Raw genomic sequence first — 16,230 nt, forward strand, 5'->3', positions numbered from 1 at the left:
ACTAGGCATTTAGATTTATTTCAAAATTAAAAGGTTTGTGTATTATTAGGGTAAAACATACATAAAAATGCGATGTTAAACTCATGTAAGCGATTGCTGGAACATGGATTACAGCAGGGGTTCTCAAAATTCGTGATACCACTACCCCCTAAAATGCTAAACGAATTTGTGTGGCCACCCACCCTCACTGCCCTGGGTCGCTTCCTCCCCCCCTTCTCACCAGACTCCTTGCCCTCCTGGGGTTCCTTCATGGCATGTGCAGTCCTTAACGCCCTCCCCCCTGCAGGCTCCTTTCCCCCATCTCTTTCTCCTCTGTGCCTCTTTTCTGCTCCGCATCCCACTCTCCAGCTGCCTTGCTCCTGGAGTCCCATGGCCCCGGCCACGCTGTGCGGCTTGCTGGCAGCGGCCTTCCGCCGCCCTGCCGCTCTTCACAGCCCGGGGAAGAGGGGTCGCAAGTGAAAAAGCCAATCCAGCTGCAACCCCCCCCGAAGTTGCTCACAACCCCCCAAATAGGATAGTCAGGGCTCCCTGAAACAACCAGTTTCCTATGCCAGAGAAATTGGACAAGTTACTTAGCCATTTCCACAGGGAACTTGGCTCTTCGTGGGGAAGGTACGCAATCTGTTCCAAGTGGCTAGCGCGATCTATTACATCATTGGTGTTGTCAGGTATATATACACAACGTTCTTTGCCAATGAGAGCTCAGGTCCCTCCTTTTGCTGCCAGAACTATATCCAATGCCTGACGGTTTTGGAGGGCCAGCTGTCAGATCGCTCCTGTTTCTTTGGCCAGGGCCCTTAAACTTTCTCTAGTTTCATTTGCCATGATTTCAACTACTGCTTGTAACCTCACAAGCCTTTTTGCATGATGTATTACTCCCCCAAATGGGATAAAGGAACCACCAATAGTCTCTTCCCAAGTTAAGGGGCTTATGTGATTCACATACCATTGGGCATCTGACAAGTCCCTTCTTTTTCGCCTAAAATGACGGAGGCGTTCTCGTGGGAAGGAATTGTGGGAAGAGTTAGGCCGGATAACAGATACCCGACCAGTTAACTGGTAACGCAGTATAGGCTTTTGTCCCGCAGACCCACTGAGGCCCTATCAAAGCTGGGAAGGGTCGGTTGCACCCCTTTGCCATATAGGTGTCTACAAAGGAGGAGTAATATCCCCCGAAGGGCACACGGTGATTCTCCTTATGGGGAGTGGTGTTATTTGCATGGCATTGAAAGATTGTACTGTTCTCACTAGGGTGGCTGTAGGGGGAGCATGAGAGTGATTTCATTCTCCAATCTTAGACAACTGCTCCTCCCCAGATTCAGCCCCGTCCCATTACACACCCAACACCAGTGACCTTTTCCCTCCTCCACACTTATCCATTTAGATACATTGATTCCCACTACTTCCCAAGTGTCGTTACTGTTCCATGTCTTGTTAAACGGATGAGGTCCTCCGGTGAGGCCTGGGGAATTAAGTGGGATTGCCAAGACAGGAACCAGCTTGTGACTGGGCTGGGATGTGGCTGCAGACCCAGCAATTAGAGATATTAAGGGTCTGAGCGATCCATACTTGCTGGTGGATAAAAGAATTGTCATTGTCATTGTGGATTCCCCAGACCTTAAGACACCAGTGGCCAAGGAACAGGCCCCACCAGAGGCACATGTTGGAGGCAAGACCCTTTTGGTTCTGGCAACCTCAGCTGAGGGAACCGCAGTCACGGTTTTATGCCCACCAGGCAGCAGGCGCTAGGCTCACTACTGCTTCTTCTTGGGCCTTCCTTTTGGTCCTCGTCTGCTTCAGGCAACCCTTACGCGAACGTAGGTTGTAAGGTATTGCAGGCTGTTCCTCTACGTCTTCTTCTGGAGTCAAAATTGACTCTGTGTGGTCCTGAGGCGATGATTGGTCCGCAGGGGGTGGTGCCTTCTTACACTGCGAAGCCTGTATCCATGCTGCGATGCCGGATAGCTTAACAGCCGTCTGGGTAGTGAGCAGCACCTGATGCTGGCCCTTCCACCGGGGTTCCAAGGCGTGTTTGATGGTGGTGTCGTATGTAGACCCAATCATCTGTCTCGAGAGCGTGGCAGGCATCAGAGGTGGGTTCCGTTGGAGGCATCAGAGGTGGGAACCTGTGAATGGAAGTGACTTACAGCTTCCATTAGTCCCTTGCAGTATTGAAGGAGTATACTGTGAGTCAAGTTCAAGTCTGAGACTGGAGTAATGGTAGCCATTGTTCTCAATTTCAAAAGGACTTAATTTATGTCTTTGGGATGGGGTGGATTGAATTTCCATAAAGGCCAATGGTAAGGCTGCTGGCCAGCTTAACCCTGTAGAGTCACAACATTTTTTGCAAGCTTATTTTTTTTATCACACCATTTCATTTTTCAACTGCACCTGCGCTCTGTGGGTGGTAGGGACAGTGCAGCAGGTGTGTGACAGGTAACACACGATCCAGGTGCTGAACAAATTGTCCAGTAAAATGTGTACCCCGGTCACTGGACAGAGTGGCAGGAATTCCTTTGGCAGGCATAATATGATTTAACAAACATTTGGAAACAGACAGTGAATCAGCTTTGCGACAAGGAAAGGCTTCAATCCAACCCGAAAATAAGCATACCATAACCAAAATAAATTCATATCGTTGACACTTAGGCATTTGTACAAAATCAAGCTGCCAATGCAAGAACGGTGCTTGGGGCAGGCCCCAGAACCCGTGAGCTACCTTTACAGGTTTGCCAACATTGTAGCTTTGGCAAGTGGTATAGGCGGTACAGTGGCGGGCTGCAAAACAGCTGAAATGTGGGGCTCACCATCCTGCCTTAGTTACAGCAGAGACCATCCCCTCCTTTCCGACATGCGAAACATCGTGAAGCAGGGAGGCCAGAGGGGGGTAGAGTGAAAAGGGGGCCACAAAGGTACCAGTAGGCGAGTACCGACGGGAATCGGGGTATAGAGAGCAACCCTGGGTGACCCAGGAGTCTTTTTCTGCTTCTGGGGCAGAGTCTTGGAGCAGGGTGAGGTCAGAAAGGTGGTACAGAAACAGAAAGAGAACCGAGAAACGCACCTGGGGAAGGTTCTATGGCAGTATTACCCTTAGCAACATCAGTATCTGCTGTGGAGTGGCCAGGGCACTTAACAATAGCTAATGCAGATGGGAGTAAAACTGCATACAGGAGAGCAGCAATGTAGGGGCCATTCTTGATAGGGGCACCAGCAGAGGTAAGGAAACCCCGAGCTTGCCAGAGGGTGCCAAAGTCATGTACAACCTGTAGAAGCTATGTTTAGCTAGAAGCCATTTTGTGTATCAGAAACCATTTTAGCTTTTTTTTTTAAGCACGTAAACCAGAGTGAACTTTTTGTTACCCCGTGAGAAGAGGCCTACAGGATGGGGCCTATTGGTATGTGTTAATTGGGCTGGTTGGGACAGGAGATGTACTCCCTCGTACCTGTCCGCCATCTTGTTGATAAGGCTTTGTTTTTCCAAATTTAATTAAGAATTTCTGTAATTGGATGCCCTGACGTCAGACTGTTTGGCTAAGGGTATAAAAATACTAGGATTAATTGTATTAGCAGCTTTACTGGGCCCGGCTTTGCTGGGACCACGTTTGGCTCACTTTGCTTTACTAATCAATAAAGCAATCAGTTGTTAGCCGCCTAAACAGAGAGGAGCGTGTTTTTGCTTCGACAATTTGGAGGTTCCACCGAGATTCCTAACGCGCCACTTGCCTGTATGGATGGACCGGCACTCCACTTCCAAACCTCTCAGAGAGCTCAATAAAAGGTAAAGGGAATACCTGTTACGAAATCTCCTGGTGAGGGCTTGGGATTTGGAGTGACGGCCGGCCATTGGGGTAAGGAGAGCTACGAAATTCAATTTTGTGAAGTGGCTAACATTTTTGTCTGTCTGTGTCTGTCTTTGTCTATTAGGCCTGTCTTATGTGTCACAGTTCCAAAAGGGCACACCGGTGTCTCTAGTAAGGCAGCCATGCGCTGGACCCTCTGTGTTCAGACGCTAAAAGCTGGTGTGGTGCCAGTACTCTCTCTCGGCACACGGAAGCTTTGCTGTCTCTCTCTGTTATTTGTGGGCGTAGTACTGACCTCTGAGGCTAACCCCAGGCCATAGTACCCCATTCCGCCAGGCTGTCTCCAGGCGCCAGGACGTGGTGTTCTGCCGGGCTGAGGCAGGTGCCGGAAACCCCTGCGAGCTAGGTGCACTTTAAGTCCAGTGCCTCGCAACCAAAAGGGGGGGGGGACCAGTGCGAGCAGGTAAATTCTTAATTCGGTGACTCGCAGAGCGAGCAGGCAGATTCTGATTCAGTGACTCGCAGAACAAGCAGGCGAATTCTAATTCTGTGACTCGCAGAGCGAGCAGGCGGATTCTGATTCGGTAACTTGCAAAAGAAGGTGTAAGCAGGCGGACTTTTAGTTCGGTGCCTTACAAAATTAAGCGCGCGCAGAAAATGGGGGTAGGTCAGTCTACAGGAATTCCAGTGCCTTGATAATAAAAGCCTTCTGGTATAGGATCCTAATAAAGCCTGATATTATGTGCCGGATGTCTTAGGGCAGCGCCACTTAATAGAAACACCCATAAGAATTGAACAATACAAAAAAATGCATCTAAATGTGGAAACTGTAGGAAAAATGTAAAAAAAGGAAAAAAAATTGTAAAAAATAAAGAAAAAGTGTGTAAAAAATAAGTATAAATGTAATAAGTGAAAAATAAATGCCTCTGCATAGGTCTAAGACTTAAGCTAATCCCAGCCGCACCAGGGCTCTCCCACAAGGGAGCTCTGAGCGCAAGGGGGGGAGGTCAGCAGAACCTCAAGACTCAGCGGATATGTGAGAACATAAGAACATAAGAACGGCCGCACTGGGTCAGACCAAAGGTCCATCTAGCCCAGTATCCTGTCTACCGACAGTGGCCAGCACCAGGTGCCCCAGAGAGGGTGGACCGAAGACAATGATCAAGAGATATGTCTCCTGCTATCCCTCTCCAGCCTCTGACAAACAGAGGCCAAGGACACCATTTTATCCCCTGGCAAATAGCCTTTTATGGACCTAACCTCCATGAAATTATCTAGCTTCTCTTTAAACTCTATTATAGTCCTAGCTTTCACAGCCTCCTCTGGCAAGAAGTTCCACAGGTTGACTACACGCTGTGTGAAGAAGAACTTTCTTTTATTAGTTTTAAACCTGCTACCCATTAATTTCATTTGGTGTCCTCTAGTTCTTCTATTTAGGGACCTAATAAATAACTTTTCTTTATCAGCCCTCTCCACACCACTCATGATTTTATAGACCTCTACCATATCCCCCCCTCAGTCTCCTCTTTTCTAAACTGAAAAGTCCCAGTCGCTTTAACCTCTCCTCATATGGGACCCATTCCAAACCCCTAATCATTTTAGTAGCCCTTTTCTGAACCCTTTCCAAGGCCAAAATATCTTTTTTGAGGTGAGGAGACCACATCTGTACACAGTATTCAAGATGTGGACGTACCATAGTTTTATACAGGGGCAGTAAGATATTCTGGGTCTTATTTTCTATCCCTTTCTTAATAATTCCCGGCATCCTATTTGCCTTTTTGACCGCCGCTGCACACTGCGTGGAAGATTTCAGAGAACTGTCCACGATAACTCCAAGATCCCTTTCCTGATTTGTCGTAGCCAAATTAGCCCCCATCATACTGTACGTATAGTTGGGGTTATTTTTCCCGATGTGCATTACTTTACATTTATCCACATTAAATTTCATTTGCCAACTCCCCTTATTTCATAAGCTGCTAAGGTCTAACACTCTAGACCCGGCAGACTTTCTCTTTGGAGTGTGTAAAGTTAGTTTAAGTGGGGGTTAGTCTAAACACCCCCCACTCTGCCAAAAGGCTCCCCTGTGTACTACATGTACGTGCATAATGGTCCAAGGACCTGTAAGCATTTAACAAATTGAAAAAGAGGAAAAATTAAAGCCCTGAGGAATAAAAGTAAAGCTCAGAAAAGCAAAAAATCCTCCCTGCAGTAAAATAGGTAACTTAAAAGTTGCTGCAGCACTTCTGTGACAAAACAATGCACAAAAAGTAAAAAAAAAAAAATTCTCAGTTGGCACACCCATATCAACCAAGCTTGGGGGAAAAATCTGGCACAACATCACCCCTCTATCCCTCTTTATAACGCACAAACAGGTAAAAAAAAATCATAAAAAATAACTAAAAGAAATTAGCTCTTCCCTTTAAAAACACAGGCTCCTGTAACAAACTTGCCCAATCCAAAGCAAAACACAAAGTTTAAAATAAGTTTAACAGTTTAAAAAAAGTGTTCCTCCAAATCCTAAGGAGGAGGAAAAAAAAAAACCTGCTTTAAAAAATAACTCCTTGTTTCTTGCAGCCTCTTTTAATCATCTTAGCAATAAAACAGTCAAGTTAAACATTTGGCTACAAACACTTTGTTAAATCTATTGAAAAAAATAAAAAATTCTACTAAACCTTAATTGGTTAACCGCATAAAAAAATAAAATCTATACATTGTAAATTTGTAAAACCTGCACCCTAAGGGTTAAATGTGTCTTCCAAGAAACCTAATTATTGTTTAAAAAATCCAAGCCCAAAAACTTCACAGTGTTTCTGTTCAAGGCTAAGCTAATAGCAGTTTTGGCTTGCTTTCAAATCCAAGGTTGTGTGTGTCTGCAAACTGCCTGTCTGTTCTGGACGGGGGTGGGGGAGCACTGTCCCCCATAAGTAAGTCTGTAACATTGCATGTAATTCTTTTCAGAAAAAAAAACTTTTTTTGCTTGCTGGAATAGTAACTAGCAAGCACCTTGTTCTAAAAAAGTTTCTGTAGCAGTAAAAAAAAAAAAAAAAAAAGCCTGGTCTGCAGTACAAGAGGGAAACTAAGGCATGCCACCTTTAACTTAATAATTAAACAATAAAGTAATTTACTCAAACACTCTAAAGCTAGTGTTCAAAATAAAAGCATACCATTGGGTAACAGCAGGCTGATCAAAAAGTAGCAAAAATCTGTAAAAAAAAGTGTTCTAAAATATAATGCACCACCCCAACGTGGGTAAAAAATGTTTTCTTTGTCTTTCAAATCATCAAGAAGCGCTAATATCATCTAAAAATTAACTAAAAAAAACCCCATGGTTCTGTGTCATAACATAATAAGTTTGTGTTCTGTGTTCTGTCCAAATTTGTCTTGTGTGTGTCTTAATTGTAATATATGGATTTCTAACATTGTTGTGTGTACAATATTGTTGTTTTAATAAAAAAATAATTTAAGTCCCTTAAATAATCTTAACTTCGTGCTTTACACAGATGGCTTTTTTGCTTTTATAATTTTAGTAAAGTTTTAGTAGCAGGCTATGCAGTTTGTATTGTCTAAAATGTAGTAAAATCTGCTCCTCTACCTGCTGTTTTTCCCTTCTCTCCTACCATCGCCAGCTCCTTTGCCGTCTCTGTCAGAACTGGCCCTCCTGCAACACCAAGCCCCAGAATCGGAAAAGCAAAAGTAAAAACCGGCAGGGTGCACCTTGCACCCAAACCACTTGTGGTGCAGCTCTAATGGCCACATTGTTGGCCCAGTGGTCTTGCTACCTCACCTTGCCCCCGTGCTCCATAAATTGTCGCACGTTGGCAAAGGGGGGGATGGTAGCAATCCTTAAAACAAAATTGGTTTGCTCCCAAATTCTCCCAAGCAGCCAAAGATTACTGTCTGGCTTGCCCTGTCTGCCAAGCCCACAACGTGGGTAAACCTGTAAAAACAGTTCCGGCAACCAGATCTCCGCCTTTGGGACCATTTCTGAATTTACAAATGGACTTTATTCAATTGCTTAAATGTCAATCTTTTAAATAATGTGCTGGTTATTGTTTGCTTGTTTTTGAGAGGAGTAGAAGCTTATTCCTGCAGGAAAGCTGATGCCATCACAGTGGCAAAGAAACTTCTAAATCATTACATCCCATCATGGGAAATACACCTTGTGATCTCCAGTGAAAAAGGTACCCACTTTACTGGGCAAATTGTTCAAAAAAACTGGAAAAGTACTACTCTACCAGACAAGCACTGCACTGTGCATGACACCTGGAGAGCGCAGAAGCAGTAAAAAGATGAAACAGGATTTTAAAGAACGAACTTGCTAAAATATGTAAGAACTCTGGCTTAATATAGATAGTAGCACTCCAGATTGCTCCAATGAGCATGAGAGCCACTCCTAATCAGAAAACTGGACTCAGGCCACAGAAAACTGCATGTGGCCGATCTATAAGACTGTTAAGCAGCCCAGAAATTAACCTGGCTGATGCCACACTTGTTAAAGGCAAGAATTGTCAGGAACTTATGAGGTGTGTACAGTCTTATCATTCACAGGTTAAGAACGCCTTCCAGGAGGCCCCGACTGAGCCGTGCCATAAACTACAACCAGGAGACTGGGTTTGCGTGAAAGTTCACAAACGAAAGACTGCCCTGGAACCCAGGTGAAAGGGGCCCTACCAAGTTCTTCTTACCACTCATACTGCTGTAAAGTGCAAGGAATTGCCCGCCTGGATTCACACCTCCCACTGCAAACCGGTTCCAGTCCCTACAAAGGTTGGCCCCAACAAGGAGCACCGCAGACCTGGTACCAGAGACCCAGGTCCAGAAGCAGATGGGAATCACCACAGACCAGGTACCAAAAACCCAGGTCCAAAAGCAGACAAGGATCAGCGCAGGCTTGGTACCGGCAATCCAGGCCCAAAAGCAAACGAGCCTAAAAAACCAAGGCTAAGGTACCAGCTGCGGCCCAGAAGAACCTGCCAGCGATAGGTGAAGCAAACTACGAAGTCCTAAAAAACAGCCAGCATAAGGCTGAACAAACAATTCATGTTAAGCTTATGCTTAATCTTGGTTTTAATACCTAGCAGTAATAACCTGTATAGTTTAAATGTGTTTATGCTTTTAATAAACCAAGTTTCCCAAGAATTTAATTCCACAGGTTGCTGGATATGTGCTCACAGTCCTGTACATTCAGAAGGAGGCATCCCAATAATTCCAGTCCCACTAAACAACACTCAAATAAATGGCACACTGTTTAGTAAACTAAGCCAAATAATACTTGGCAGGATAAAGGCTTTACTAACCCAGGGTATATCCGCCTAGCCTTGACCCCAATTGGAAAGTACTGCTGGACATGTAATGGTTCAGAAGCCAGGGTAAAAAAAAGCCAAAACCAAATGGCCCTAAACTATGTCCTAGCTAGTAAGGGCGGGGTTTGTGCCTTAGTAAGAAAAAAATGCTGTGGGTATATTTCTGACACCAGCAAACAAGTAAAAAAAAAAGGTCTCAAAAATTAAAAAAACCCTGTGAAACGCCTAAGGGGGAAGACTGAACTCTCTGGGATTGGTTGGGAGGCTGGTTTGAACATGTGGGAACTTGGATTTTGCAAGGTATAGTTTTAGTATTAGCTATATTCTTTTGTGCCTATTTTTGTTTCTTGCTAATCAATTGCTTTATTTCTTGTATTCTAAAAAACACAAAACAGACCCTTACCAAAGGGAATGTGAAACTCGTGATGTTAAAATAGAATAAGCAGAGAAAGGAACAAGAAATTTACATAAATACTTTAATGGAAAATGAAGGTATAAAATGGTTTCAAGGTTAGCCTTTAAAAGGCTAAAAGGGGGGAGTTGTAGAAGCTATTTTATGTTTAGCTAGAAGCCATCTTGTATATCAGAAACCATTTCAGCTTTTCTCTCAAGCACGTAAACCAGAGTGAACTTTCTGTCACCCCGTGAGAAGAGGCCTACAGGATGGGCTATTGGTATGTGTTAATTGGGCTGGTTGGGACAGGAGATGTACTCCCTCGAACCTGTCCGCCATCTTGTTGATAAGGCTTTGTTTTTCCAAATTTAATTAAGAATTTCTGTAATTGGATGCCCTGACGTCAGACTGTTTGGCTAAGGGTATAAAAATACTAGGATTAATTGTATTAGCAGCTTTACTGGGCCCGGCTTTGCTGGGACCACGTTTGGCTCACTTTGCTTTACTAATCAATAAAGCAATCAGTTGTTAGCCGCCTAAACAGAGAGGAGTGTGTTTTTGCTTCGACAAACCCCAAAAGCGTAACGAGAATCAGTATAAATGGTGACGGAGTGCCCGTCAGCCAGAAAGCAAGCGCGGGTTAGGGCAACTAGTTCAGCGACTTGCGCTGTCACAGAAGGTAATGGCACAGCTTCTAGGGTTTCAGAGAGTGATACCGCAGCATATCCTGCAAGGAGACGACCTTGTCTATCTTGAAAGCAGGAACACAAGGTCGGAGTTAGAGAGAGGGACATCAGAAAGGTCAGGGCACGGATGGTGACAGCAGAGACAGCTGCAAGGCAGTCGTGGGGTTCACCGTCATCAGACAGAGGAAGGAGAGTGGCAGGGTTCAACTGAGAACAGTGATTTATGGTGATATGCGAAGCCGAAAGCAGTAAAAGTTCGTACCTAGTGAGGCGGGCGGAGGAAAGGTGAGCTGTATTACGTTGTAGCAGGAGAGTTTCTATAGAGCGGGGGACCATGAGAGAAAGAGGAAAGCAGAGGACAAGGGACTCAGCCATTTCGACTAGGCATGCCGCAGCAGCCACAGCACGCAGGCAGGGGGGTAAACCCTGGGCAACAGGGTCCAAGGTGGCAGAGAAATAGGCCACTGGATGATTTTTGTCACCATGCTCCTGAGTAAGAGCCCCAAGTGCACAACCAGATTGCTCATGGCAGAAAAGAGTAAAAGGCTTACAGTAGTTAGGTAACCCTAAGGTGGGGGGCAGTGAGAAGCACTAAAGAGTCAGTTTCTGAGGCCGATAATGAAGGGGAACAGAGGAGTAGATCATTTACATATTGGACCAATGTGGACCCAGAGGGGAAGACCAGGTCAGTGAGGTATCTGGCTAATGCTTGGGAAAAGAAAGACGGGCTTTCTGTATACCCCTAGGGAAGCATGGTCCATGTGTACTGCTGCCCCTTGTAAGAAAAGTCAAAAAGATACTGGGACTTAGGGTGAACCGGGACAGAAAAGAAAGCAGAACACAGATCAACAACAGTAAAATGAGTTGCATCTGCTTGGATAGAAGCCAGAATAGTTGCTGGGTTAGGGACTACAGGAAAGGTGGGTACAACAATGCAGTTAATGGCTTGAAGATCCTGAACAAACAGCCATGATTTCCCATCAGGCTTTCAAACTGGGAGGATAGGGGAGTTACGGCACTGGAACACGGGACAATAATTCCTTGTTCTCGCAGGGTTGATATGACCGGAGCTGAAACCTCTAAATCCCAAAAACCCAGTCCCACGACCCCTTCTCCAACCTCATCCCCGTTCTTGGTACCCTCCCCGTTCCTGGTACTGTCTGCCGTGCCCTGAATAATGCTGTATTTGCAGAGCCATTAACTTTTGTGAGGACTGCTCCTCTTTCCCTTTTACAGTGCGGTGGCAATGCTCTGCCACTGCTTGCAATTTGTCCATGGTGTTGGCCTCCCATCCAACACTTATTGGCTTTAACATACTGCTAATAGCAGGTAGGAGGCCATTAACAAACGCATGCGCCAGGGCGCCCTGTCCATTTTCACCCGGTCGCTGTATACCAGAATGTTGCAGAAAAAAAGCCCATCGGTCAGACGGGTGTGATAGTTCCCCGGGTTTTCTCTCTGTTGCTGTTTACAGCAATGTATGGCCGCCCAGTTGGTTTTTGGAGTCCATACTTGGGGAATGGCCTCATACAGGCACTTTGCTTGATTCTTACATTTGTTCCAGTAGGCAGCGTCAGGACCAGTGTCTGGTAAATTAGAAGGATGCTCAGTGGTGGGCCAATTTGCTATCAGGAGCCTTTTTTTTTTCTTGCTCACTAGGGGTTATAAGTAGCTTACACAGTTGCAAGAGGTCTGCTTCAGAGGATTCATAGGCATTGCACACTAGCAAAAATTCCTCTGCAAATTTGGTAGGGTTTTCCTGGGGCTTTGGAAAACCTTTTACAATTGAGTGGGACCGGTCTGAGTCTTCTCGGAGAACGGGGTAAAGGGAAGCGCTTGGTCTGGTGGTGGGAGAGGAGGTTTCCAATAAAGCTTTTCACTTATGATTAGAATTTTTAAGGGAGGCGAGCTTCGATTCAGTCCATCTAAGATTTGCCTCGAAGCAATCTACCTCTCCTCTAGCCAATTCAGCTTTGGGAAGGCCAAGTTTGTCTTTTAAGACATCCACTTGGTCTTTGTTCCAAGATCCTAACAGTGGCCACTAAGTTTTGGGATCCCCCAGAGTCAATCTAGATCATTTTTCTAGAAATGTACAGAGGTCTGGACCCTTTCTAAAATATATAAACTGAGCCGGGGTCGCTTTAGGGAACTATCCCTGCTTTGACGTCTGCTTACCCATACAGGAGGACTTCATACACCAAATCACACAAGGAGGAAATTCGGGTTCGTCAGAGCGGTGCCCAGTGCAACACACAGAAGAAGCCCACAGGCTACTGCCTCAATCGCCCTTGCGTTCACTCCAAGGATTTTATCCAAGGTGCGGTGCGGCTGTGATTGTGCAGATTCCAGTCACACAGACCGCGGGGACAGGAGCCCCTTGGTCAGCCAGTCCCCGGACAGGGATGGCTCCCAGACTCACTCACACCACAGGGAAGATGGATAGACCCAGAGACAAGACAGTCCTCAGTCCGGACAAAACATAGAAATAATTACCTGATCAGAGTCCTGATGTTAGATCCCGGGATCCCTACCAGAACACAGCGGGAACCAACAGGTTCGATGGAGTAGACTTCGCTGTGGCTGTGCACCTTTCCATTCTGGTAGAGAACCGCTCCGGCCAAATGCCCAGGTGCTGGCTACCACGGTCATCCTGCAAGACAGTCAGGAATCACACAGTTCCAGCGAAGACGGTTGCCATCTCGGTGGAACCTCCAAATTGTCAAAGTCAGAAAGGACTCACAGATTTGTCTGTTTATTAGCAAAGCTGCTCTGCTAAATGCACTCAGAAAATGTGAGTGCCATTCAAGTTTCAAACCCCTTGATTTATACAGTCAAAAGAAAGTCAAAAGTATCGCTGTCCTGGTCAGGTGGTCGGTAATATATCCCTACTGCTAATTTCTTATTATTGGAGCATGGAATTACTATCCATAGCGATTCTATTGAACATATTTTTATTTCATTTGATTCTACATTATCTTTCACATACAGTGCCACTCCGCCACCCACCCGGCCCGCTCTATCCTTTCTATATATTTTATATCCCGGTATGATTGTGTCCCACAGATTTTCCTCATTCCAGCAGGTTTCAGTGATGCCTATTATGTCAATCTCCTCATTTAATACGTAGTACTCTAGTTCACCCATCTTATTAGTCAGACTCCTAGCATTTGTGTACAAGCACTTTAAAAATTTGCCACTGCTTCTTCGTCTGCCCTTCCCTGATGCATTGGATTCCTTTGGATGCGGTTGTTTGTCTGCTCTGGCCCATGGTTTGCCCTCTCCCCTCCTCTCTTTCTGACTACAGCTTAGAGAATCTCTGTCTATGGATTCCCCTCAAAGAGAAGTCTCCCTCCGATTGACGTGCATCTCCGCACCAATCGGCTTTCCCCCATCTCGTAGTTTAAAAACTGCTCTACGGCCTTTTTAATGTTTAGTGCCAGCAGTCTGGTTCCACCCTGGTTTAGGTGGAGCCCATCCTTCCTCTATAGGCTCTCCCTCTCCCAAAAGTGTCCCCAGTCCCTAATAAATCTAAACCCCTCTCCCCTACACCATCGTCTCATCCACGCATTGAGACTCTGAAGCTCTGCCTGCCTACCTGGCCCTGCGCGTGGAACTGGAAGCATTTCCTAGCAGCCTAAATTTGGCCTCCAGGACATCTCTCCTACCCTTCCCTATGTCATTGGTAGGGGACCATGACCACGACCACCGGCTCCTCCCCAGTAGTACACATAAATCTGTCTAGATGCCTCGAGAGATCCGCAATCTTCGCACCAGGCAGGCAAGTGACCATACGGTTCTCCCGGTCATCACAAACCCAACTATCTATGTTTCTAATGATCGAATCACCCACTACTAACACCTGCTTCTTCCTAACTGGCATTCCCTCCCCCTCAGAGGTATCCTCAGTGCGAGAGGATACCGCAACATCCTCTGGGAGGAGGGTCCCAACTACGGGATGGTTTCCCTCTGCTCCCATTGAATGCTCTTTTCCCTTGAGACTTTTATCCTCCTTAAGAGCACTGGGGCTCTCAGACTGGAGGTGGGACAGTACTACAGTGTCCCGGAAAGTCTCATCAACATAGCTCTCTACCTCCCTTAGCTCCTCCAGTTCAGCCACCCTGGCCTCCAAAGCCCGAACTCGGTCTCTGAGGGTCAGGAGCTCCTTGCAACGGGTGCACACATATGCCACCCGCCCACAAGGCAGGTAATCATACATGTTACACTCGACACAATAAACAGGATAGCCCCCACTCTGCTGCTGGGCTTCTGTCTCCATGTTTCTAATGAATAAGTTTAAGTATAAACTGGGATTCTTTTTACACCTCTGGAATATAGATTATTCTAAGAGTTATGTTTTAAAGAAGGTCAGAAGTCACTAGTGCCCTCTAAACTCCCTCTCCAAACTCTCCTGTTAGCTGTTCCTGGTCGCCGAGTATAGCTCTGGTAGCCCCTCCCCCTGACTGAGGCTCAGCCAATTAACAGAGTCGTCTAGATTTCAAACCTTTTAGCCTTCAAACAACAAAGCAAACAAACAAACAAACCAACCAGATAAACACAAGCTCAGCACACTGCAAATAACTCCCCCACACACAAACACACACTCCAGACAGCCACTTACCACAAGGGTCCCGTTGTTCCTCCTCTTTTACCTGGAGAACTCCCTCTCCAAACTCTCATGTTAGCTGTTCCTGCTCGCGCTCTCCCCGGTCGCCGAGTCACAGAGGCTGGTAGGTCGCAGACCTGGCGAGATAGGGGTGTGCGGGTTGGGAAGGAAGCCAACAGGGAGCTGAGAGGTCCCACGTACGGGGGAAGGGAAGGAATAGGGTGCAGGTCGGGGTCAGCTAGGGGGTGTTGCAGGGAGCAAAATGGGGGACTGATAGACCCCATGAATGGAGAAAGGGGCTAGGAGGGACATGTTGGTTTGGGCATTGTGGAGAGGAAGGATAAAAATATGGTTCACACAAGGGAGGGGGCCCGCATGGGGGATATGATTGGCTTGGGGGTGTTGTAATGCACTGGGAAAGTGAGGGAAGGGAGGTGCCGGATTGGCTGCAGCGCAGATAATGGGGGGGGGCAGGTTGGGCTGAGGTAGAAGGAGTGGGGGTGCTGTTGGATTGGGGGTGGGGTAAAAGGGGGTGTGGGTTGGGCTGACGGTGTTGAATGCACTGGGGGCAGATAGGGCTAGGGATGCAGGTTGGACTGGGAAGCGGGGGAACGGGGGTGTACGTTGGACTAGGGGTGCTGAATGGACTGGAGAGTGAGAAGAATGGGGGTGCAGGTTGGGTTGAGGTGTTGAGTGCACAGAGGGTGGGGGAGGGGCATGCAGGTTGGGTGGGGGGTGTTGAAAGCATCGGGGGGGTAACAGGTGCAGGTTGGGCAGGGGGGTGTTGAATGGAGCGGGGGATTCAGGTCGGGTGGAAGGTGGGGGAGGGGAGTGCAGCTCGGGGGGCCTGTGCAGAGCAGGGGGTGGCTAAGGACCGCGGGGCGGAGGCAGACAGAGGCGGGGCCTGAGTAGCGCTGCGGGGGCGGCCTATGATGCAGTTGGGGCCGGGGAGAGGCAGGAACGCGATGGGCGTGGCTATGACGGCCGGGGCGTAGCTACGATTGGGGCGGGGCGGACAGAGACACGAACCGGGAGGCCGCACTGTGGGAACTACAACTCCCAGGATGCATCGCTCACGCTGGCCTGTGATGTCACTTCCGCTGCGCCCGCCCACACGCTGTGATGTCACTTCCGCTGCGCCCGCCCACACGCTGTGATGTCACTTCCGCTGCGCCCGCCCACACGCTGTGATGTCACTTCCGCTGCGCCCGCCCATGGGAGCTGCGGATTGCGGCACGTTTCCCAGAAGGCACCGAGGCTACTTTCCCTGCTCCCCCTGGACTCTACCGCCTCAGAGAGCCCCCCCACCCCACCCAAACTGCCCATCCGGCTTGTCCTGTGGCATCAGGACTTGCAAACCCCCCCACTCTGCCCCCCCACCAAAACCCCCTGTAGTCTGTCCCCCAAACCTCCATTCCGCCCCCCAGCTCCCTCTGCAGTCTGC

At 47.4% G+C, this 16,230-nt stretch overlaps 2 long non-coding RNA genes across 5 annotated transcripts in view; one reads left to right on the plus strand and one right to left on the minus strand.

Annotated features, from left to right (window-relative positions):
• LOC142819274 (uncharacterized) overlaps positions 1–16,230 on the minus strand; it is a 19,092-nt gene continuing 2,862 nt past the window's right edge. Inside the window, exons 2-4 of one of the 4 annotated variants that reach the window (XR_012897109.2) lie at positions 14,802–14,923; positions 12,677–12,833; positions 1–2,514 (exon numbers count right to left, since the gene is read on the minus strand). This is a non-coding gene — a long non-coding RNA (uncharacterized LOC142819274). Of the gene's footprint in view, positions 2,515–12,676; positions 12,834–14,801; positions 14,942–16,230 lie in introns of those variants that run through there. The other 3 variants (XR_012897108.2, XR_012897107.2, XR_012897106.2) reach the window with 3 other exon arrangements.
• LOC142823491 (uncharacterized) overlaps positions 14,772–16,230 on the plus strand; it is an 18,016-nt gene continuing 16,557 nt past the window's right edge. The window contains exon 1 of the long non-coding RNA XR_016347645.1: positions 14,772–14,910. This is a non-coding gene — a long non-coding RNA (uncharacterized LOC142823491). The remainder of the gene's footprint in view (positions 14,911–16,230) is intronic.

Source organism: Pelodiscus sinensis, chromosome 21 (assembly GCF_052426305.1).
Source record: "Pelodiscus sinensis isolate ZL-2025 chromosome 21, ASM5242630v1, whole genome shotgun sequence".
Classification (NCBI taxonomy): Eukaryota; Metazoa; Chordata; order Testudines; family Trionychidae; genus Pelodiscus; species Pelodiscus sinensis.